Source organism: Motacilla alba, chromosome 7, assembly GCF_015832195.1.
Source record: "Motacilla alba alba isolate MOTALB_02 chromosome 7, Motacilla_alba_V1.0_pri, whole genome shotgun sequence".
In the NCBI taxonomy this organism is placed as follows: Eukaryota; Metazoa; Chordata; class Aves; order Passeriformes; family Motacillidae; genus Motacilla; species Motacilla alba.
This window is the reverse complement of record NC_052022.1, coordinates 18,833,490-18,858,473: the sequence shown is the minus strand read 5'-3', so window position 1 is coordinate 18,858,473 and position 24,984 is coordinate 18,833,490. Positions and strand designations below refer to the sequence as shown.

The following is a 24,984-nucleotide window of genomic DNA, read 5'->3' as shown; positions in this document are numbered from 1 at the left end:
CTCTAACAAATCTGGGTAGATTTAAATCAAACTTGATTAGATTAATTTTGAACTGTAATTTCTGATTCCTGTTCCTGACTTGTGAAAAGGTATATATGAACAAATCTGTCAGATTTTTTTCTGTTCTGTCCATTCAGAAATTATGCTTTACTTTCATGACTTTTACATCGAGCATTACTGACAATAGTACTGAGAGTACATTACTGACATTTCCTTATTATACTTGAAAAATTCTCCTTACTGCACAAAATTTGCTTTTAAAAATGTTATTTTAGCTTTCCTAGTGTAAAGCATTATGAGTATATTTATGTTTAAAAATATAATTTGAGCTGATACTATTATGTCCATACCTTGTAAAAGTAGTATTTAGAAAGTTATATGACATAAACCCAGTATAATATAAATAAACCCTCTAGGGTAGATTATTTTGTTGGAAGTACTCAGAAACCTGAGTTCAACATGCATGAAAAGATTAACACTTCTATTTTTAAAAATTATCTTTCTGTTTCAGAACAAATACCACATTACATCACAGTTAGGACTTTTTGAGGTAAAGTCTGTGAAAAATAATCTCCTTAAAACCAAACACAGTCCAAAACCTACAGGCATCAGTAAATCTGTATAAGAAAATGTACTTAAACACACTATTCTGATAATGGCGTGGGGTATTTTCAGACTCCTTTAACACGTGAAAACCAGTAATTAGAAAATTTAATAATATAATTAAATTCATTTAATCACTTTATGTAACAGAATGACAGAACTTCACTGAAATGTTATTAGAGCTTTTAATTTTAAATTGCTTATTGAATGGACTGATTTTGACCTTTAGCCAAAGATAAATTAACCATAAAAGCAAAAGAATAAGATCTTCAGGTACTGCAATTTGTGATAGCTACTACAAGGTCAGCAGAGCTTTGAAAGTTTATCACTCCTGTCTACTCAATTAATTCAAGACATCTGTTTGGATTCTAGATGTGTCAAGTGACCTAGTATAAATGAAGTAATAACTTTACAGAGATAATATTTTTTATTATTTTTCTAAGCACTGAAGTTACTCCTGAATTTTGTATTAAAAACACGTTATCTGTTGTTCTTAAACTCTGTCTATATGGTAAACCAATTATAAGCTAAATTTTTAAGGTATTATACATTTTGCATATCTAACTTCACTAAAAAGAACAACCAGAAAACTGCAAATAATTTTTACTTTGTCATTTTAAAACATCCTATTGGAATGGCCAGTGGACAATTTTTATTCTTGTGGTTTTCTGTTTGTTACAGGAAAGCTCTCTCAGGACTTGCTTTTGTGAGTTCAATACCATTCAGTAAATGCAGTTAGTAAAGGTAACAGTGCTATGGAACAGTAGATACTATTAGCCATAAGAATTCATCATGTTAGTGACCCAGCCTGTTCAACGTGCACATTAACCCTTTGGGATTTAAAGCATTTATCAATTAGATCTCTGTGTACATTATCCAATACTTGAGTGTAAACAAAATATATTAAAAAAAAAAAAAGTAAAGTTTCATGTCCTATATCTCTCCCAAGAATAATGACATGGACAAATATTTCAGACTTTAGACTGGTCAATATAAAGTTACTTGGGACTATTATTAACTCTTCTCCCTGAGGTTATCCTTCCCTCTGTGGCCTCATTGAACTGTTCTTTTCCAAAACGCTCCAGCTTATTTCCTAATAATACTCTGTTGTATTTATTAAGTGAAATCACGGCATGTTTATAACAGTAACAATTTTTTCCAGAAAAGCCAAGTTAAAATCAGACATCTGGGCAACTACCAAGATATTCATTTCATTTTGTTTCAAACCAGCTTTTGTTTTTCAAGCAACTAAATTCATACCACGCTACATAATTTATCACCTGGCTTCCTTGCTGCAGAACAAGCAATTTTTCAGTTAGCGACCATCTTGTACCTTGCTAGCATACATGGTGCTGTATTATGTCTGGATAGCCAACGCTGTCTCAGTTAAGAAACAGGAAAAATTCATCACAGCTACTACATCCATCAGCTTTTTTAATTGATTCTCTTATTATTTTCTTATTATTCTCTTTTAATTAAGTAATTTTGCGTTCTGACATGAATATGGCTTGTTATCTCATGTTCACTGCATTGCTTTACTTTTTATACAGCATTTGACAAAATCTCTGCTATGTGTATTGTAGGGTTGCTCTTCTTCCTCAGGCCAATCTGCTGGCCAATTCTGACTTCCCACTGTCATCCTCAATAGCTTTATGTGCTAGTGTAATGGAAATTAAAGAAATGCTGTTCATCATCAGAGTCTGGAGAAGTCTCTACATTGTTCGGAACTCACATATTTAGGCTCTCTTTCAGAGTGAATGAATGACACAAAAGTTGTTGTCAACAGTGTAAAGGCAGACCCTAAAACAATCCCCAGGAAGCCTCTGAAGAGAGACAGTGAGTTTGGGTCACGTACAGGATTAGAGAAGATAGAGGGTAGGGATATTTGGATTCAGAGAATCACTCTCACATGAAAACAACATAATTATAGGGCCAAATTTCTTAAAAGCCCAAACTCAGTTATTAGTCTGAAAGTCTAGAGTAGATGGAAAGACTGCTAAGGTATTTTTGGAGTCTAAGAGGTATTATGAGTATCAATGGTGGACGTAGCCATTGGATGGTGCTGACAACTTTCAGCTGTAAACTGAGAAAGCTAGAATTACCTTTTCTTCTGGTAAACACTAGTGAATGTCAGCTTGAGGCTTCTGACATTCTGTCTAATGCTATTTCCTTTGTAAAAGTAAACTTTTTCTAAAAATAATTTATTTTAGACTGTCACATCTAAATAGGAAGAAACTATACTTGCCTCTTCTGGTATTACACAAGTGTAGCATTTGGCTTATGTTAAAAGAAAATGTGGAACTTGAATCAATGCCTTCTCTTGTCACTAATTCTTTAATATTTTTGTTGCTTACTGTGAGACACAGGAGTAGTATGAAAATGAAATCTTGCTTATAATGAAGTGCTATTTGATGCTAAATGCTGTCATATTGTTGCAGTATCACTCATAGTAATATTTTAATATGTGAATAACTCAACTAGGTAAATGAGGAATGTAATTAAAATGCTGTTCTTAACATGTAAAATAATTTAGGAGAATAGTTGAGTGATGGATCCGTTCACAAACTTCACAGGAAACATGAACACAACCAACATTACTGTCTCCCACTTGAACAGTAAGTCAGCTGATTTCAACATGAAACCCTCCAGAATTCTTTCAAGTACGATACTGCTTTCTTCTGGGGGCACTGTAGGTTAATAGCGTACCTAAACCAAGCTAAAATAAGACAATGTTTCAATCAAATCAAGTGACATAGAGCTGAAATTATCAACTTAATGTCTACTGAGACCTCCTTTTTCAGCTTGAGAGTTCTTATCTCTCCAGTCAAGCAAAGAAATCCACTTTCCTTGGAAATATGGAAAGTCTGTAATCACCCTAATGTCCTGACACTTGCTTGCCACTCCAATGAGCATTATGACTCTTTGGACTCATATCCTTTGAGACATGATGGGAGTTTCTTTTTTTTTTTTCTCAGTTAGCCAATTATACTGTAGTGTAGATTAAAACAGTTGAGTGCACATCCAAAACGAGAGCGAGATCAGTGCTTTGGAAGACCTGTCCTCTCCTCTCAGCCTGACTTACAGATGTTCAAGAACTCAGTTTTCCTGATCATTAGGTAGAGCCATAAAATCCATGGTAAACAGAATTGTTCCACTTACTGCCAAACAAGGACATAGAGCGTAACAGGTTTTTCCACTTGCCTGTCAGTTTACCTGAAGAAATAATTCTGATGATCAGGAGCTGGCTTCCCCGCGGCAGCCACTCTCAGAGACACATTCTATCTTGGAAATGCCTGTAGCAAAGTGATTTGCCCACCACAGGCATCCACTTTTGTTGTAAAATAAAACAACATGTAATACACTAATTCTTTTGAATTGATGTTATTTTCTTGGTTTGCAGAAATCATGGCCTCTTCCAAGCTTGTAAAAAACCCTAAAGCTGCCAGCATACGTACACAGAAGTTGCTACCTCTGATTTGTTACACAGACATTGTCTTAAAACACAGACCCTGAAATGGGCAGTAGTCTCAGGCAACAGCTCAGCATTGCAAAAGGGCACAAGTTAATAAAAATAGGAATACCTGTTCTTTACATATATTTGTATATATAAAAATTATATTTACATATATATGCAAGTCTTACAAGAAGTGGCTGCGGGAGCTGAGGCTGTTTAGCCTGGAGGAGAGGAGGCTCAGGAGAGAACTTATTACTCTCTACAGCTGCAGGAGAGGATGTTGTAGCCAGGTGGGGGTCAGGTTTTTCTTCCAAGTAGCAAGCTTGGACAAGAGGAAATGGCTTCAAGTTGCCAAGTTGCCAGGGGAGGTTCAGGTTGTATATTGGGACAAATTTAACAAGAAAAAATTCAAATTAAAAATTGAAAGATTGAAAATTGAAATTAAATTGAAGATTGATTATCAAGCAATGAAGCAGGCTTCCCAGGGAAAGGGGTTAAGTCACCATCCTTAGATATATTTAAAAGATGCGTCTATGTGGCACTTGGGGACATGGTTTAGTGGTAAACATGACAGTGTTAGTCTGGAATCTATGACATTAAACATCTTTTCTAACCGACATGTTTCTATGATTCTATATACTTACACATATATCTGTACATACATATATATAATATATATTTTTAAAATACACTATTTAAACACTGTGTTTAATATAGAACTTTGCTACTTCCCCAGGAGGCAAAAATTTCTTAATCCTACTGAGTACAGGAAAGTCAGACCAGCAGAGGAGGTGATCTATATGAACAGACAGGAATAGAATGGTAACCTACACAGCCAGTATCCCCATTTCATTGAGAACTGGGAGTATCATCATTACCAGCTTGTTACATCCCCATTTTTTTCTTGACTCTTCCTATTTTCCATGCTTTACTTGAGAATTATCTGTTGCATCCCCTCATTTTCCTTTCCACTTTTTTCCCCCCTTTGAACCTTTTTAATGCCTTCTCTTTGACTTCAGTTTACCTTAAAGGATTCAAAACAGTAGCAGTGAACTTTCAACCACTGTCATTCAAACAGGATCAAAATGATGTCAGAGGAGCTCACACTTCCCTACCATTGTGTGTTTATGACTTCTGGCTTCTCAAAATGTAAATGCTCATTATAAAGGGAGAAATATGTCAAAAAAATGAGATACTAAAGAAAGCAAGAGGTTTTACACTCCCCTCCTTACTTCTCATACAGTTCACAAAAAGTGCCACACTTCATTTCACTCTAAACATGCTCAGGCTTTGGTCTGAAAAGATCTGGAATATCAAATTTGTGTCCTTTGGGTCATCCACAAGTGATCTGGGATTTTCACACATGTTATCTGTGAAATAACTAAGGAATACAGAATACTGTAAGTATACAGAAATATTAAGTCAATATTAGTGTCAAAATAAGAAACTAAACAAAAGAAAAAAGGATCTTGAGAAACAAACCATGAAAACTGTACCTACGTAATCTTTCTATTCATTCATATGTTGTGTTAAGGGATGTATGAAAAAATCAGATTTTTTCTGATTTTTTTCTGATTTTTTTCTGTTCAAAATGATGATGAAGTTATTCATGTAAGGAGGTTTCTAAAGGGTCAATGGATGTACATAATGTTGCTTCTTTCTGACTTTAGTAATCATATACTTCCAAGGCACCTGAGCTTCTCATTTACTACTCTAAACTGTTGGTGTGTTGATTTAAGATGGCATTATTGTCTCCATCATATTTTGAATTCATTAACAAGCTAATTTTCAGGCAACTGTGAAATTTTTTAAGATATGCCAACAAAAATATGAAAATCTTTTCTTTCTCACATCCTTTCTCAGGATGTGAGAATGTCTACTTGTCCTCTCAGGGTTTTTATTTCGTTTTCCACATCTTGACATCACATTGCTCTTTTCTTTGCAAATTCATCTTCTCACATAGAAACTAGAAAACAGAGCCATATTGGTAACATTACCTCAAGGATTAATTTATATTACTTAATTTGCATGTAACAGAATATCTATGAATATTCAGTCACATCACTTATTATATTTTAGTTCTTAAAAATATCCTAATTTTTGGGTGGGCGTGGGGGATGTGTTGGGTGTTAAAGTTTGAAGGGACCACTGGAGGTTATCCAGTCCTGCGCTCAACCTGCCTGCTCAAGCAGGGTGCCCTAGAGCACACTACTAGGATTGTGTCCAGACAGCTTTTAAATATCTCTCAAGAAGGAGACTCCACAATCTCTCTGGGCAACTGTTCCAGAGCACAGCCACCCTCACAATGAAGTCTCTCCGTGTGTTCAGGTGGAACCTCCTGTGCAGCAGTTTCTGCCCACTGCCTCTTGTCTTTCTGATGGGAAGTGCCAAGCAGGGCTTGGATCCATCCTCCTGACAGCCTCCCTTCAGACATTTACCAACACTGATGAGGCTCCCCTCAGTCTTGTTCAGGCTGAACAGGCCCAGCTCCCTCAGCCTTTCCTTGAGTGAGGTGCCCCAGACCCCCGCTCACCTTTGCTGCACCCGCTCCAGAACCTCCATGTCCCTGTGGTCCTGAGGAGCCCAGAACTGGGCACAGCACTTCAGATGCGCCTCACCAGGGCAGAGTAGAGGGGCAGGATCAGCTCCCTTGAACTGCTGGCAATGCTCTTCCTAATGCACCCCGGGACACCACTGACCTCTTGGCCACAAGGGTGGCTCATGGGCAGCTGGTTGTCCTTCTCCTCAGAGCTGCTTTCCAGTAGGTCAGCTCCCAGCCTGGTGCATGGGGCTATTTCTCCCCAGTGCAGGACCCTGTTACAATTTTAAACACAGAACTTCAGCTCTGCTTTAATTATTATAGAATAGCTTTTGTGGTGTAAGTACCACTTAGCCATCTCTCAGCCAAAACTATTCAAATAAGGAATATTGTTTTTCTGTTGATGACCTGAAAAGCTCTAAAGCATTTTCTGGTAAGATCTTGCAGGATGAAAACAAAGAAAAAGAAGACTGAAAAAAAAATGAAGGAGCCAAAATAGCAAATATTCTTGCCACACTTCTACTGGACTCTTAGGAGATGATAACTGGTAAAGAGCAATTACTAGAGCTATAATAAATAACTAACACAGATGACTGAGGAACAAAGATATAAAGAACTTCCCAACAAAGCACTCTAGGTAGCTTTCTTGTAAATCACATTTTCAGAGTTCCAAAAAGTTACCAGCACATTCTGCCTTTGTCTATGTATGAGACACTTGTGGAAATAACACTGTTTAATTCAGCACAGAAGAAGTCATCAATTTGTTCAGTTGATGTCCCTGACAAAAGACTGTTAACTGATTACATATGCCATCTTGCCTCAAGTCTCCTAGTAGGAAACTACAAGAGAAGTAACAATCTCTGTCATACACAGTTTTTTGTGTGGATGAATCATAGCACAATTCTGAATAATACCACCAGCTGGTGCAAACGTATGGACAATAGCAGGGAGCACTACATTGTTCAGGTTTAGGATTTAGAAGAAAGATTGATGCTGCTTTCATTTATTCTCCTTGTCCCCATTTTTCAGATATTTCACAGCACTATATTCATACTTCTACAAAACTAATTCCAAGATGTTCAGGAACTCCATTAATGATTGATTTTAGCATCTTAAAAGGAGCACAAATGTTGACAATATTTTGAACATTAAAATTCTTCAAGCATTTCCTTATTTATATTATTTAAATAGCTATTTTACAAGTTCTGTGTTGTATTCTGATCCTCCTATCTCTTGAGAGCATATTTACCTAAATAAGTTTATTCAGCTTGCCAACTATTTTAAAATTTACTAATTTCATCAACTCTTCATTAATCCATTTAACAATTTTCTCCTTGTATTTTTATCTCCCCTGCAATCCATTTGTAAGAGCTTTTATCCCTATACTGCCAACTGGGAAAACCTTTAATGAGTTGAAAGCTGTAGTAAGAGATTTCCTGTTTCGTATCGATGCCTGCTGGAATGTTCTTTGTTTGACGAGTACAAGGACAGACCTAAAGAACAGCAACCTGAATATATGGCACTAAATTTCAGGGTTTGCAATTGAATTTTACAAAATCCAGTACCACTTATTAGGCTTGAATGATGCTGCAGCTTTCACTCTGAGAAATGTGGAGTTGATACAGAGGATTTTAAACAATAAAGATTGGACATATATTCTCCAAATATTCCTAGTTGGACACTGTAACTCAGTGATCTTCAAGAGTAACCACTGGGTTTCCTGGTGGTCTCTAGTCTTGTCTAGCCCAGTAGTGCAAGACCACAAAATCAAGTTGAAGAGAGTTTATTTGAGAGGAGTTACCTGCATAAAGGAATTCAGCATTTTTTCCTAGTAAGTCTGGTGATTTGTTCTGCACGACCTTTTGTTACTTATTTTCTCTTTTACATACCTTTCTCCATCACCCAGTTTTCTGCATCCTGAAATAACAGTCTAAATGAGTTTAAAAATGATATGAAATTCAACTACCTAAGGAGGGCATTTCTCTTTGCTTTTTAAATTATGGGAAATAACTTTTTTTGCAGAATAATCTTGATTTTCTAGTAGTCTCTACCTCTCCTTGGAGGAATTTGATAGATCACACTCTAGCAGAGTCAAAACCATCTCTGCTCTGATGGCACCAGTTTAACATCTGAATTCTAATCAGTCATCCTAAAAGGGATCCTGCAATTATCTTATAGAGAACAAGCTATTAATACTAATGAAATACTAATTAAAATCACTTCTGTTACACTTGAAGACAGAGGAAACACCCCTGTGGATGGCCAAGAAAATGCCAGCAAGTCAATTAAATTTTGTAATCCCTATTTTAAATATTATCTTACCAGAGAAAAGTCAATCTAACACCAGTTGCGTATTACAAATTAGGGTTGGGGTGTTTTTAGGCATATTTTTTTTCTTGAATATGAGAAGTTATTATGATAACAAACCTGCTACATACAGCTCATTTGCACTGAAATCTTCATAGCAGACTGGGCAAATAATGATGAACTTCTGTTATTTCTTTTATGAAAAAAATACATTTGTTGAACAATTTTTGCAAGGTATGTGCAATAGTAAAAACTTATGACTAGATACCCCACATAAATTCCTCAGGACTCTAAATGAAAATCAAAACTGTGACAGGAAAATAACATTGTAAAAAACTACCTTTTCCCCTCTCTTTTTGGAGCATTGATTATTCAAAAGCAGAACAAGGCCATTTTCAGTAATTAAACTAGAAAATATATTGTGTCTAGTACGACCTACTCTATACACTAAAAAAATCAATAATATTAAGAAGCACCATAAATCTCATTATTGATTATTTTATATTTCTTTAATAGCTCTATAAAATGCACAGTGAAATTTTTTCTTGAAATCACATTCATCATACTTTGACCATAGGATTCCCTCTTCATTTTATGTGAGACACATGGTTAGTATTTCACTTATACTTTAGTAGTTATAAATAGAGGCAAACAGGGATGCCTGGAGATTTAACCTCAATGCTATTAGAATACATTCTTATTAGTGAATGGTAGCAGTTATGTTCTATCTAGAGGTATGAGCCTGCACGTTTTATGCCTGACCTAATTTAGTAGTATTCCATGAAATTAATCTTAAAAAGAAGAAACCATTTTTTTGTAAATTTGCTGCTTATGTTAGAAATCTCAAGAGTTCTCATTAACAGAAAACTACATTCATGTGATCAAGAAAGCTTTTGTCATCCTGCAGATGAAATAAGCCTGTGTGGAGTCAGGAACTAAATTGAAACAATTTGAAAAAGCAGCTAAAACAAAAGGAGGCTTTCTTCTGACGATCTTACTAACAGGAAGAAGGAATATCACTATGAAAACCAATTATTCATGTGAATGGATAGTTTCCACAAACAAAAAGCAGCTAACAAGGAAGTCCAGACCTAGCATTGAATGTGTCCATGGTGCCTGAAGCAGAATTTGTCCCCTCGCTGCATGGTCTTTGTTTGACACACAGGCAATTAGCTCTTACAGCGGTCACTTGAAGGCTCCCAGATGCAACAAAGTCCTCTTCATTTGTGCACTAATGGAAGCCTATATATTTTTCCAATATTAAAAGCAGGTTGGCATATTATGAAGTATTGTGGAGTCCAGTTGGCTTCCTGAAATGCTTAGAAGTTAACTACTATTAGAAATATATTATATACAAATGTATATAATTGTATATATTTTTATGTATATATCTTTGAAAATACGTGATTTTTAATGTATACACATCGTTTATCTATAAAAAAAGGATGAGACAGACTTCTGCACAAGGATAGCTCATTCTCCATATTTAATGGTTGGCATAGAAAGCTGTAACTGTGTCTCCTTGATCAAGGCCATTGACGCTTGATCAAAAAAGTCATTAAGGCTGTTAACTGCTGGTGAGGTCTGCTACCCGCACAATTCAAGTCAAAAGAAGGGCAGAGAGAGGGAGAGGAGATGGTTTTGTGGCTTGTTGTTTTAATTTTGTGTTATTTCAAGAAAGTCAACCCTTCCAACTATATCACAAGCTATCCTTGATAGCATAAAGTAGTTTTAAATTGTACATCAAACCTCAAACTGCTATCTTCTCAAAAAGTAATGATTTTATATAATGAAGAAAAATCAATCAATTCACTTCCAATCACCTTTTTTGCGCAAGGAATATATTAGTTATTGTCTCCCTTATGGGCACTTGGTGGAAAATATGTCCAGTACATTCTGAGTCAGTGGTAGAACTGCTACCTTCCCAGCAGGCTTTGCACCAATTTATTCTCCCGTAAGTTGAGCATTCCCTCAGTATGTGTATTTTAATAATATGTTAAATCTGTGCTTTTTCCAGAAAGCTGCATATTGGCATCAGCCATTGAACTCTTTTACTTTTCCAGATCATTCCATGCATTTACTCTTGTATGAGACTCAAGACAAATCCTATGGTAACTTCTCAGAAAAAACATCTGTAGTCTGTATTTAATAAGGACCACTGAATCAAACATCATATTTGATTCATCTTAGTACTTCCAAAACTGGAAGCACTCTGGCATGCCTGTTGTGTTTAACGTCCCTGTTTAAATTATGAATTTGTAGATATTTTATTGTTGCTTATGATTACTTCTAATAACAAAAACCACCTCAGGGCTGCAGGGAGCACTAGCAATGGTTCAGGAGCTGGGGCTCCTCCCTGGCTCCAAGCCCACCTAAGGTCCTTGCTCAGCCAGGACATGAAGTTCTCACCTCTGCTTGCTCCTAAACACAAAAACAAACAATGGCCTATCTACTTCACTCAAAATATGCAGCTGCTCCTACAGACAGTCACCTAGTACAGAGGTTAGAAGAAAAAATCCAAAATTATGATGTTGTTTGCAAAAGATACTACTCATATCAAGAGAAGTGGAACTGCTTTTTAAAGGCAGTCTGAGTTTCTGAGTGATAATCAGAAATACCAGGAGAAGTCAAAGCAAATGACTACTTAATGTTAAACACAGCAAAATTAGAATCTGTGCATTTAAGAAATTTATTCTTAGGTAACATCAGTGGTAGTCTAGCCTCTAGACAGTGATATAGCCAATTTATATTCATCTAACAAGGACGTCACTAAGAACAACTTTTTATCCCTGAAGACAGGGAATAGTATCAGTGTGTGCCTTATGATGCCAGAAAATACCTATAATAGAATTGAGTTGACTTAATGAATTTTTGGTGCTCTCTATATGTTTAGTTTTTGTAAGGTCTTCTATTTCACATTCAGTGTGTCACCTAAGACTAACAGGTTGGCACAGAGGAGTTAAACTTTTTTGAGACAAGATTCCAGCTATTCAGATTTGCAACAGTTTCCCAGTGCTTATTCTCAGGTGTTGCTTCCTGGCATAATTCTCCTTTCTGTTTTGTAGAGCAGGACTTCTTTTCTTTTTGCAAAATGGGGCATTTTCCTTCTACCATGTTCTGAAGCTTATTTAAATGATGAGTGAGTAAGTTACTCTTTCAGAAGAACTAAATACTTACTTTAGACAATACCCCTGAAGTCACTTGCTGAATATCTCTGTAAGTAAGAATTGTCCATGCATTGTGTGAGCCTCATTTGGCATGGGTAGCAAGAGCAGAGAAAAAAAAATTTATATAGATCAGGCCAGCTCAGGTCCAACAGGGTGATACCAGCTTTGGAGTCCTCCAGAACGTGCAGGACAAAACGTATGTGGTAGTGAGCTGAACTGAAGGCAGTTTTAGCTTGCCTGCCATGCCCTGCTGCCACTTGTGGTTCCAAAGTGTCTCTCTGGGTCAGGCAGACCCAGCTGCAGCTCCTGAAGTGGCTCCACGTGTTTGCACAGTGTCCACATTGAGCACTTCTGGGAGACAGACACAGGTGGCACACCAAGCTTCAGCAGTGGAGTTAAATTCTTCCTCAGCCTGGGAAAGAGAGCTTCTTCCAGTCTGTTTTTTTTTACAGATAATGGAGTCTAGACTTGATTTTAATGCTTAAGAATTTTTTATTTAGCCTTACTGAAAACCCTGTAAATATTATTCTATTGTACAATGTTGAACCAACGTGAATGTGTGAACCCTGCCAGTTCCAGAATGAGATCATTAGTGCACAATAAACATCAAGAACTTTACCCAAAAAGTTTCCATGAAAGTAAATTTAATAACACAGACATTCATGACTTTCTTTGAAAAACAGATTTATCTTTGAAAATGATACTATACTACTTATTGGCTCTGTGCTACTGAGAAGCACTTAGACAAATGTTCTCTACTATTCTTCTTTCTTTAGATTGACATGGGCTTTACAGAAACTCTGAAATGCTCTATGATCTGCTTATACAGCATTTAAGTTCCTAGTGAATGCTCATGCTTTAGCTTTGAAAATTTTATTTTTTTCTTTGCCTGCATTAGAAAGATTTGGTATTTGTTTTATGTATGAAAAATACTTGGCTACCTCACCTTCACACCTGTGTTTCTTAAAGACAGACTTGCAGTCTCTGTGTTTTGGTTTGTTTATTTTGAGAGACAAGCTGTTTGATCTTTGAATGGGGGTTGACTGCAGGTTACTGAAAGCTCTGTATGGGCACTATGAAAAAATATGTCCCACATGCTTTAAAAAATTATCATATTCATATGCCTAGTTTAGATTCATATTCAGTTCTTCATCTTTTCACTTCGTCATTCTTCCTGTGTTAAAGATCTCATGGTTTCATTCCAACTTGTTTTTTTAACATAATCTGATAACTTTAGCATAAATTGCAAACATGTATTTCTTGTCTTGCGCTCTAATTTGAATTCACCTTTTTTTAACTCTTTATTCATGCTTTTCTCTTAAAAAAATGCCATCAATTATAAAAAAAAAAATTAAAATTATATCAATTACACATATTCTATTTTTATAAATAGGTATGTATTAATTAACAGTAGTAATTAACATGTAGCTATTCTAGCCTGTAAAACTTGTTCATACTATTAATTGTCCAGGTGCTACAGAAATCAATGTGGAAACTCACATAAATGAGCTAGGATTTCACTGTTAACTTGTTTTAAAAGAAACATGCCAGGCTACTGTACAGTGCAATGTCCAAAGATCAATATGCCAAGCCTCTGGAAGAAAAACTCATTGCCAGTTTATATGGAGCAAGGTTGAGACAACGGGTTTCATAGAACAAACCAGATTTTGCACACTTTCTCTCAAAAGTGAGCTCAGTGTTTATGTAGACTGAATTTTGTTTATGTGGACTGAATTCTACTGGTTCCAAATGCCTGCAGGCTGTCCTGACGAGCCTTGTCAAGTCCAGACTTACAGGTTTCATTGGTCTCCTTAGGTCAGAGACATTATGTAAAGCTGAGAAGGAAATGCAACTAGACAGGAACCCTCTAACCAATTACCTGGGAACATCTGCAGAAATTGCTAATAGGCTGCTGAGCCATTGTCTCAGCACAGATGCTTTGCCTTCTTCCTCAGCCATGGCCCCCCACCTAGCTCTTCAGTGGACCACCACAGTAAATGGCCATGGTCCTGTGCACCACCTGCTTGAAATGTGATTGAACAGAATTAGCATGGAATTAAGAAAAATAAATCTAGTTCTTTTAGGTTTCTTCAAAACACTTTCTCCCACAAGGAGCAGTACTGTGTAGCCATGTAGAATATCTCAATAAATTGTCAGAGCTAATTTATAGCTTTAAAATATAAAAATATGCTTTTGTATTATTCTGATTTTACATAATTGAGCACAGCCTGTTCTGGCAGAAAAGAACAGCTGTCTGAAGTAACTTCTTGTTACATCTCCAATGGCACATATTTTTCTATCTAGTTACAGATAATTATATGCAATTACAACATTTTAGTAATCTTTGTGAAACAGCTAATTTAGTTGTCTCCTTTTTTGTCTTTTTTTTGTCTTTTAATTCTCTCCCTTTATATTCTGAAGAGTAATATGAAATGCAGAATGGATTGGAGAAGGATTTCACAACAATTTTTAATAATCTTAAATGTGGATCATCTACAAATTCCATCTTTACTGCTACAAATTTTGTCCAGGCATTAGAACACTGTATTGAGTACAGCTCTCCTGTACCTTATAAAGAATTTTCAAACTTTTCTGTTAGAAAAAATCCAACCAAATGGAGTCAGTGCATGGTTCAGCTAAATTGACTGTTCATTTAGAACACCAAAGAGCCAAAGGTCCCCTCTAACTCTTCTCAGGACATTCCCTTCTGAACTGCCAGTGGAGTAAGTCCTTGCCCCTAAGTTGCTGCATGTGCTGTACTGCACCAAAAAGAGGCCAGTGCCAAAACTGCAAGGTGACTGCAGATTTGCAGATTTTCTGCCTGTCATGCACTTCAGTCAGTGCCCAGGTACTAAAATCCTTCTACACTGCAAGTGTGTGTAGTCTTTTAACAAGTAGGCATAGCAGAGTATAAAAAAAGATTGCTTCATATAAAAAAAAAGAGAGTAATTTATTTGTAAATTTGTATAATACCTTAATTAGACTAGCTAATTAATGCTTCTGGAGCTTGTGAATTCTGCCTTTTTCAAGCAGGGGAAATTAGAGAACTGTAGATCTCTGTGAAAATCTTGGCCATTACTCAAATTACTTTAATTCCTATGAGATTTCTTCTTGAAACAGATTTTTTTTTGCCCCAAAAACCTGCAGTGAGTCCCATAAGGTAGGTACACAGAATCATACAAAAATGAACTACTTTGATTTTTCAGTGCTCAGCAACCAGAAAGAGAATCAAGGTTAAATGGAGATGCAAATATTGTATGGTTTTATTATCAGGGCATTTCATTAAAGCCAACCAGTTTTGTAATATTACCTAACATTCTTGCACTTCCAAATAAAGGGATATGTATCATCTTTGAATATTTAACTTTGGTAAAGGTTTGCTAATCTACAGACAAACACATGCAGGTTAGTTTTCACTAGAGCTGGTAAAACAAAACTTCTGGACATAGGCTATGGGGCAGACAAAAAGACAGCTCTGGGATTTCTGCAATTGTGTGTTTTTGTCGTGAGGAAGTGAGGAAGGAAGTAGTAAATAAGGAAGCTTGTTTCAAGTAGGGGCTATATGAACAATTTTGTACATTTCCAGCATTTTAAAGGCAACTGCAATCTAGAGACAAGAATAAATGTCGGGTTGTAGAAGGACATTACCTGTTTTTATCCGCTGACTGCCATTTGAAAAATGCAGATTTCTACTGTCCTTTCAGTACCTGGGAGAGTGTTTTCTTGCTAACGTTAGACTTTTAAGTTTCAGTGCCAAAAAACTTCAGTAGATTATCAGCCTTTGCTACAAACACCACTCAAGTAACCAACTTTCCATTTGTACTTTAAATTACCCAGCAAACATAATGGAAAATGAAAACAACATGGCCTTGTAACACACCCAAAAGGCTTCTTAGGTAGACTTCATACACCTTTTAAAGGCATGACAAATGAATGACTATCCTTGTTATAATCAAGCATTTTAAGAAAACTTTCTGAAAGAAATAGTTTAGTAAAAAATGAAAATATTGTATGAGTCAGCTGTGAAGAATTCTAAAGGGTTTCTGTGTATGGAAGCACAATGCCTTATTTTTCATACGGTCATATACCATAAATTTAAGTGCTCAATATTGGACCAGCCAGATGTCAAAAATGAGAAGTGAACATGCCAGAAGAGATGTTTTCTATTTCTTAAGCATCATCCTGGTCCATGACAGAACTGTTTGGCTTTTTCACATATACCCATACTACTAGCAGAGATAAAATACTATCTCTCTTGAAATAACTATCTTTAGACCAAAACTGTTTACTTTAAGTGAGTTCAGTATGATAAATACTTTGATTTCTGAAATGATAAAGGATAAAATTTCTTAAATTATAAAAATAATCTAAACACTTAGTACTATTAAGTTATTTTTAGAGAGTAAACTTCTGACAAAGGGTTTGCTTTATAATTTAGGCCTAATGTAAGAACAGTGTGCAGTAGATTTTTCTTTTTCAGTGGTACTTGACCTTTACTTCACTGAATAGGTATCTTAATCTATTAGGCACTGTATGCTGTTTCCTGTGGGAATCTGAGTTTTCAGTCTGACTTGATTGCTTTCCATTATGGTTTAAGGTGTTGGGAGACTCGACAAGACTGTTCTACTGTCAGAACACTGATCTAAAAAGAGCTCATGAGTGACTGGTCACTCTTTAGCAGTCTGCTGTATGATGTAGCATTTCCTATGATCTGTGGATTATGTGATCAATTTGCATCACAAACTTGAATCACATTCCAGTTATTTTTTTCTTCTGTTGTGTTTCTCCCTGCTGGCCAGCCTGTCCTGATGCCAGCATGAGAGGCTCATAAAAAAGTCAGCATTGCTAGGTGAGTCATCTGCCATTACACAGAGAAAAATTTAATTGATCAATCATCCAAGTCAAATCCTTTTCATGATTTTAATAGACCTCCGTAAGGTTGGCAACTGAGAATAGGTTGCCTCAAGATTGTTCTCTGGAGTGAACTTGTTAAAATCTTTAAAGGATGAACTTCTCAAGTCTCCTTTGACATGCATCCAGTTTTTTAATTAATTCATTTAGCATGTGCCTGCATAATTTGGTCACATGTTGGCACTGAGTCGTTGTGATTTTCCTTCTCCTCTGCTTTATCACTAAAATAATAACATAAAAAACTGTATCACTGATCCAAAGTCATCCATCTCTTGTGTCTTCTGTAGCCTTGCAATGAGTAATGCTTTCATTGCAAAGAGCCACATTGTGATCAGGAAGCCTTTGGAAATTCTTCTGAACTCCAAGTTCAGAAAAAGAGTTTTAAACCCTGCATGTTGCATTTGAACCAAAGATAAATCAGTGAGTAATAAAGGAAAACACTACTACTAGGATATTCAAGTTTGCCGTGGTTGTGGTTCCTTCTTTCATGACCTCAGTGTTCACTTAAGGTACCAGTTGTATGTTAATATGAAAGAAGCATTATACTGACTGTAACAAAATTAAAATTTCAAGTTACAAGAGCATTTTTCTATACATCTTGACAGATATTTTAAAACAATAGCAGAGGACTACCACTGATTTGTCTGAATAAAAAGATTTCCATCACCCTTACAACGTTTTCTCATCTTCCATTATGATGCTTTCCACAGTGAGCTGGCAAGATAAAGGTATAATTATGCAAACATGAGTGACTGTACAGTTCTCTTTAAACAGTAAGTTATCATCATAACAAAAAGGATTCAAAATCTGTTTCCAAAAGCATATCACTCGTGGGGAAGGTTATATTTCCCTAATTACTCTCAACAGCTCCATCTCAGGATTCTCGGCACATAAAATAGTTTTTATTTGGAGAATACCTATGAAAAGCCAGCTGCAGCTCTACAAATGCTGCGTACTGTCAGATTATATAAATTTAGCTCTTAAAGTCCTGACACCTAGAGAAATAAATGGGTTCTATGTCTTCAAAATCTCAGACGAGGGTTCAGTGATCGTCATTTGTTTTAATGCACTGTTGTGAGGTCTTTATGCTCTGTACACTTCAGTGGTTTCTTACGAGTTTCATACAGTACTGATGCAAATAGTCCAGCCCTGGAATGAGAAGGGAAAGGCACGAATGCACCAGCACAGGGCCTGCTCGTGTCTGGCAATAACAGAGCAGTGATAGCATGAGGCAGATGGTCCTGATGTTGACTCAGAGGTCCATGGTGCACACAGGGGATGCTTTGGGGCCCCACTGCTCTCTTCAGTGGTGCACAAGTACAATGTCCTACCTCAGCCTGAGCTCAGCTTATGATTTATTGATTTGTAGTTATTTATTCTGCCCAACAAAATAATAAATTGTGGTTTTATGTTGTGCTGCAAATAAAGCCACTGAAAGAGCTGAGTGGCCATTTCAAATTATTTCTCTGAAAAATGTGCTACAGGCTCCATCCTTAGCAGATATTACTATATTCTTGCTAAAGAAAGAAAACATAAAAAGGACAAAATAGTGTGTCAATGTTTGCATCTGTTCTAGCTAACATGTTTGCATCTGTTCTAGCTACTATCCAGGAGCCAGTACATCTACCATGAATAGCGTTAGGATCATAAACAGTGATTAGTAAGAGTATGCAAGTAGAAAACATTTGTATTGTGAAAGTCAGCCATATTGCTTACATGCCTGCAGGGATCACTTTGGTTCAGTTGAAATGCTGATCGTGAAATAGACATGAAAAAGTTCAAGTTATTGATTTTATTGATACAACAGGAAAGTTAAAAGCCTAATATCACATTTCTGGGATCTTCAGGAGTGTATATTTGAATAAGTGACAATGCTGACTCAGCTTGCAAATCTTGACTTTTGTCGTTTTCAAAAATAACCTGCCTTTACAGGCTACCTGACCACTTCTAGGTTTCCTCCTTGGACTCACTCCCATCTTCTCATCACAGTTGCATAGCTCTTGCCTGCAAAATATGAGCATCTGCTTAGGCAACGCACCCCAACACCTCCAAGTTTCATTCTGAACCTCCTTGCTGAGTTACTAATTCTATTCTCTGGGCACTTGTTTTTCCTCAGTCTTTTAATGATCTCTTGCCACCCTCTCCTGTTTCTCTCCTTCCTTCAGAATACGTGTGTGTACACACACAGACACACACACAAATATTAAATATTTCCTGGAGCTGTCACCCTCCTAGGCACTCCCACCCTCCATCCCTCTGGTGTCAGGTTCATGTACCAGGATCATCATTCAATCTTTATTGCTTTTGGTTTCTGCTTATGAAGGGAAGATGCTCTGGTTCTCTACTATTCTTCACTTATTAAAGAGAAGTTGAAAATAATTTAATTTTCTTTTTTTTTACTTTTATTTCCAAGTGTTTTGATTTGCATTGTGCAGAATTCTGTTGATAATAGGACATAACTCAGAATGAACTAATTTCCAGCAATGTCAATTTATATTTGATAGTTTTCCCATTCTTTCCAGTAATCTATTCCCTATTTCAAAAGAGTAGAAGGCTGAATATACATTGGCTTTTTTACCAAAACTCATGAGAGGCTCACAAAAGTTGGTAACAATAAACAAATAGAAGAAGAGAGAGCACAGCAAACAATGAAAACTGAAAATTAATTTATTTGAATTCACTATTAGTGGGTTGAGTGCCAAGTGAGTACACTGGAAAAATCACTGAGCTTTCCTTCTGTTTCACAGTGCAAAAGGTTACTTGTTACAGTATGATGTGCAATTTTTTTTTTTTTTAATTTTTTTTTGCTAGATTTCTTCCTTTAGTGTGTTCTACTTTGTACTCAGGTATTCTATTCAAATTCTGCTTGACAAAGGCACAACAGGGATGCCTTGACAAAATCCTAGATTAGTGCAAAAACTGAATATGTACTAAAAATACGTGGTTTAGAGTAGTGCCCATAAAATGAATGGATATGAAGTTATTCTTCAAAGTACATATTAAATACATTCTCCAATTTCTAAAAACCCTGCTTTCACTGTTACCATTTGAGATACACAGTTAGAGCACCTGGAACCAATCAGTCCATTGAAGCTCCTTCTTTCACATGTATTATTAACAAGAAAAGGATTCTTACAGTAGATTAAAAGCACACTAAGAATTTTCACTATCTCCCTGCATTCTCTGGATGCTCATTGATGCTTTCAGGAAAGAAAAAAAGGTAGACTGAATTAAAATGTTTCCTTTACATGAATCAGGTGATAGGTTTGGTAAGAGTAAAAAGGGTGCCATTTTTATGTAATTAATACAGAGAGTTGGGTTGTTACACAGCCAAAGAGGATATGGCATTTTTCTGCAGATCTGGAGTGGTACTTAAGAGTTTTGAATAGTACCATGCTGCTTTAGCCAGAAAATTCAAAGCTGAAAAGGAGCATCAAAACTTCATGTCTTTTATTAGAAATGAATGCCAAGAAATCCATGAGCTTCTTCCATGCCTCCTCCAATATCCTTGGGGTGTGCATAACACAAGGAGTTGTCTTCCCTACTCATTGTAACACAGCCTGACTTGGGATGATTTTGGAAGACCATAAAAGGAAACCAAGAATAAACTCTGGAGAGTGATATATAAGTCTTCTAGATTTTAATGTAGAACCTTCCTTGGCAAAATGTCAAGAAAAAGATATTGAATTACCAGAATACCTCATGACCAAACTAAGGAACTGGCTGCTTTAAGTATTTCAATGTTGGTTTAGATAATGGAAACCTCTATTTCCCCCCTTTACCTTCTGTGCCCAGGATATATAGGTGCATAGTTAGCATACAGGCTTCAAGAATAAAAAAGTCAGGTTTGTATCAGGAAAAATGGTAAAGACAGGTGTGAATGACAAGACCAATTGCCCAGGGGGAAAGTAGTAACTTTTTTTGTAGCTGATGATGACTTGGATATGAAACATCCTCTGTCTGACCTTATCTGCTAACTGCAAGTCATTCCCACTGCAAACAAGCATTTGCCCTGTCAGATTGTCAATACCATCTATCTCATTTTATTACAAATTACCCCTTTTTTTACTGTGCTGGCTTTGGCTGGGACTTTCTCACCTCAGTGTAAGAATGTAGAGGATGCTGTCTTCCATGTCTCTGACGCTACACCTCAGCACGCCTGGGGTGGGAGCTGATGAAGAAAACAACATAATAGATGTTGATGTGTCTCTTCCCTACATAAAAAATGTCAGGAAAGTTGTTGTGGCAGTGCTTTTGGCATTAGATTAGCTAATGGTAGAAGGGTCCTGGTTTTTCTTCTTATTGTTAACATGCAAGTGATTCCTTTTACATGCAAATTAGAATAAAGCAAATGCAGTATCAGGAGAGAGCATGTGCAATACAGCTTTCCTAATTTCTGTGCACCAATATTACCATTTGGGGAAGAATAAAGTGTGATTATTTTCCTTAAAGGCATTACATGATTTATTTCTTCATCCAGATGACAAGGCAAAACAAACTAGTTTCACTTTTCCCATGGGCTTTCAAAGCAGAAAACTGTTTGTCTTCCTGGTAGATTTTCCATTTTCTAATGTAGGCAAATAATTTTGTGGAAAGCTAGAGAATGAAGGAATCCTAATTCTCAGAAGCTACCTAGAACCAGACAGAGCTTCAGCTTGGTGTCCTGAATTTACCCAAACGCACCAACAGTGTTACCTGATGATGTTTCCAGAGGTGCTGGAATGTCATTTGTTCCCAACAGCGACTTCATTTGTCCCAACAATAGCTGCTACAACTAAAATGCAAAGACTTTCAGTGCCAAACATGGTTTTGAAATGGCAGTATTTGCTGATGCATTTAGCAGACAGGCTGGTGACTGGCAGAGGACAGGAGCCACTGGTGCTCTGCAGGGCAGGGCTGGTCACTCAGCCAAAGCTGCAGGAGTCCTGGGAGCAAGGCACAGCTACACAGCTCCTGCTTGGCTGGAAAAGGGGCCACGGCTGGATTATCTCAGCCACTAAAGGTGGCTTCCTGAGTGGGACCACAAAAAATGCTGTACTCTATTCCCAGTGACTGTAAAACCTTACCCAGGAGAGAAAAATAACTCCTACTGCCAGACAAGCAAAAACAACGGCTAAAATGGTTGTCTTGACTTTCAGGTTCTTTCTGATATTTCTGTATTTTGCCTTACTGAAAAACCCCAAATAGCCTGTTCTACACACTGGGCAGAATTTTTAGCAGTTATCGTCTTCTAAATGCTTCTTAGAAATGTAAGCTTCAATATATTTCTAGTTATTGAGTAAGATGCTACAAAATTTATCAGTATATAATGTCCTTGATTTTCTGGTGTATACCAGGAAAATGTAACTGTAAGAAATAATACGAATATAATTCCAATGCTTTTAATTTAGTGAATTGGCTCAAATTTGATACATAGATCTGAGATTACTTGTGGGTTTTATTCGATGATGGTTGCTTTGAATTTCATCTTTCCTTGGAGATATTTTATTTCTCATTTTTGCTTGAGTACATTTGTCCACATGACTTATCTTCAAGACAGGGAGATGATAATTCTTTCCCATTGTAAATTTGCCCCCTAACTTTTTTCAGTTGTAGGACCACTAGTATTATTCCCATCTAGAAATGTATGAGCATGCAAGCACCTCAGTTTAAAACAAACCAAACAACCCCCCCAAATTCAAGCATGTTTTAAATTAGCATAATCATGAACAAAATACAATTTTTCCTTCCTATATTAGATACCTTTTTTTGAGCTAAAACATGTATTAGTGAACAGGAGCTGTCTAAGAAGTCAATGTGTTAGAATTCCATATAGATATTTTTCTATTTTTGTAGGACTTTGATTACATTCCATCCAGATTCATCTTACAAGTATGGCGGTTGATTACAGAGGTGGGTTGAACCAACAGGGTCTGAATAGGTATTTCCTCAGAGATGTGCACAGGCTTCTCTGGAGAGGAGCATGGGATTAGGAATTAGGGAACACAATTCCCTGTACACTCAATTTAGAGCAAATGGACAACTGACCATATTGTGTCAATCAATGAACGTCCCAAAATCTTTTTAAGGATATTTATATGATAAAGTTGTTAGACTCCATTGATTCCATGAAGGGCTGAATGCTTCAGTTTGCACCAAGAGCAAGCTGTACTACTCTTTGAGGTACAGAGCTCTAGGGGCCACTGGAAAAGATCAGCAAGAAGGGGAATGCACCGAATGGTTAATATCCTAAAAGTTAACAGCAGCCTATTTTGAGGCCAAAACCGTAACACACTAGACTACAGATGTCACTGGCAGCAATAGAAGGTGACACAGAGAATTCCAGGAGGTTTAATTTGATACAACCACAGCACTAGGAAAGTTTAAATACAGCTTTGATATACAAGGGAAGGTGGAAAAGGCATTTGTACAATGTGGCAGCTTATGTAGACTTCAGATGCAAAGCACACAGACCCCCGTGCCTCCAAAACGGGACTGGTCATACTTCTCTGCCACCTCCTGAATGAGAGTGCATCCAAATATTTCAAGGGAAAGATCTAAAATCTAATGAAGATTGAGTTGGATTTTATTAGTTCATTATAGTTTGAAATTTTCAACTAAACCACAGCTGGGTACTGACTGACAAAACCAACATTATTTAGGTGCATTATGATATACCTTAATGCAGTAAAATCTTATTCAACAGAGTAGCCAGTCTTGTGATGTTTAACTCAGGAACAGGAAGTTCAGAGAGTGAGAGTAAAGTTACAGTAGAAGTATCCAAAATTCCAAGCATGATTTTAGTTTTTAAGAACTGATATAATAAATCTTTTCATCCTTACTAATTTTAAATAACTTTATTTGTTAACCCAAATAAAAAAGTTTAATGTTTATGAAAATTAAAAAGAGACTTGTTTCTAGTATCACAGTTTTCATTGCTTTTAATATTAATTTGGTTTTAGTTTTTATCTTTATTTTTAGGAAAGGTGACAAAAATTGTTGTATTTAAAAAAATGAATGCTCATAAAAAATGCTTTAGCTGGAGGAGAAGCTTTATTGATTTTTAGGGGTGGGATTTGGGAATTGAATTTTTCTGGAGCATAACATTTTATTTACTGGTGGTTGATAAACTGCAGTGTCACCTGCCAGCTGGCTTCAGTTAAAGAAAGCTGACTGATAGCCCAGGACATACATCTGAAAAACAAAATTATAAAAATGGTAGAAACTTCTTTCCCCCCACTACAATTAGTCAGGCTAAGTATTCCTTTGGCTTGAACAGGATCATTCTTATTATTTATTGCCTGCATTATTCTAACTCTTATAGATACCAATTGCCATTAAAGTTTCTGTCTACTAGGCTCTTAACATTCTCTGCAAAAAAATTGGTTTGGACACACTATCCAACCCCTGAATGCATATCATCATACAGCAAGTGTCACCTGCTATTTCTTGCCCTTTGTATGAAGATGCCTGTGTTAGACAAATACTCCAGTGTTCAGGAGTAAATAGAAAAACTTACATTAAAATAATTTCATGTTAAATGCAGAGGTAGAAAGCAATAGCTTTTCCCCAGTGGGTTTTGGTTTGTTTGGGGCTTTTTCAGTTTCTTTTGGTTTGGATTTGCTTGTTGTTGTTTGTTTGTTTGTGGGTTTGAGGGTTTTTTGAGGTTTCCAAAATAACCTAATGACTAATTCCTTCCCTTTTCTATACACTACAGCTAACAAAGTAACAGTCCCATAACCACAGGGCTGTTTCTTCATTGCTCTGCCTTACTGTTTGTCTGGACCTTGAATCTTGCCTTAACCTTTTTCATGCTTGCTGTGGTCTGCATACAACTGCTTTTCACACCTATTAATCCTGTTTTTGACTTGTGGTTTGAAACAGGTCCTTCTGTCAAAGGAAGATGCCCTTCTCAAAGGGTCAGCAACCCAACTCCACCTGCCAAGTTTTCTACTTGAGTTAATAATAAAGGATTGGCAGCAAGGCCAAGGAGGCCTCTACTGTCATACCGGTATTTCATACAC

The 24,984-nt window shown here is 36.6% G+C and overlaps 1 protein-coding gene across 14 annotated transcripts in view; it reads right to left on the bottom strand.

Annotated features, from left to right (window-relative positions):
- B3GALT1 (beta-1,3-galactosyltransferase 1) overlaps positions 1 to 24,984 on the bottom strand; it is a 173,119-nt gene that overhangs the window by 128,263 nt on the left and 19,872 nt on the right. For 7 of the 14 annotated variants that reach the window (XM_038143056.1, XM_038143057.1, XM_038143054.1 and 4 more), the window contains 2 exons: positions 21,080 to 21,152; positions 18,919 to 18,985 (listed from right to left, as the gene is read on the bottom strand). The exons of 4 other annotated variants lie outside the window; for them this stretch is intronic. The gene's annotated coding sequence lies outside the window, so the exon portion shown is untranslated. 3 more of the 14 variants (XM_038143058.1, XM_038143048.1, XM_038143060.1) reach the window with 2 other exon arrangements.